This window comes from Nematolebias whitei, chromosome 3 (genome assembly GCF_014905685.2).
Source record: "Nematolebias whitei isolate Nwh7 chromosome 3, NemWhi1, whole genome shotgun sequence".
NCBI lineage: Eukaryota > Metazoa > Chordata > Actinopteri > Cyprinodontiformes > Rivulidae > Nematolebias > Nematolebias whitei.
In genome coordinates, this window is record NC_056500.1 from 5,273,472 (window position 1) to 5,273,716 (window position 245).

A 245-nucleotide genomic window follows, 5' to 3' on the forward strand; every position below is an offset into this window, starting at 1 on the left:
GGAGACGGCTGAGTCAGCATTAATCTCATACAGGAGACGGCTGAGTCTGCATTAATCTCATACAGGAGAAGGCTGAGTCAGCATTAATCTCAAACAGGAGATGGCTGAGTCAGCATTAATCTCATACAGGAGACGGCTGAGTCTGCATTAATCTCATAAAGGAGACGGCTGAGTCTGCATTAATCTCAAACAGGAGACGGCTGAGTCTGCATTCATCTCAAACAGGAGACGGCTGAGTCAGCATT

At 46.9% G+C, this 245-nt stretch overlaps 1 protein-coding gene across 1 annotated transcript in view; it reads right to left on the minus strand.

Annotated features, from left to right (window-relative positions):
• exoc2 (exocyst complex component 2) overlaps positions 1-245 on the minus strand; it is a 63,141-nt gene that overhangs the window by 17,813 nt on the left and 45,083 nt on the right. The window lies entirely within an intron of this gene.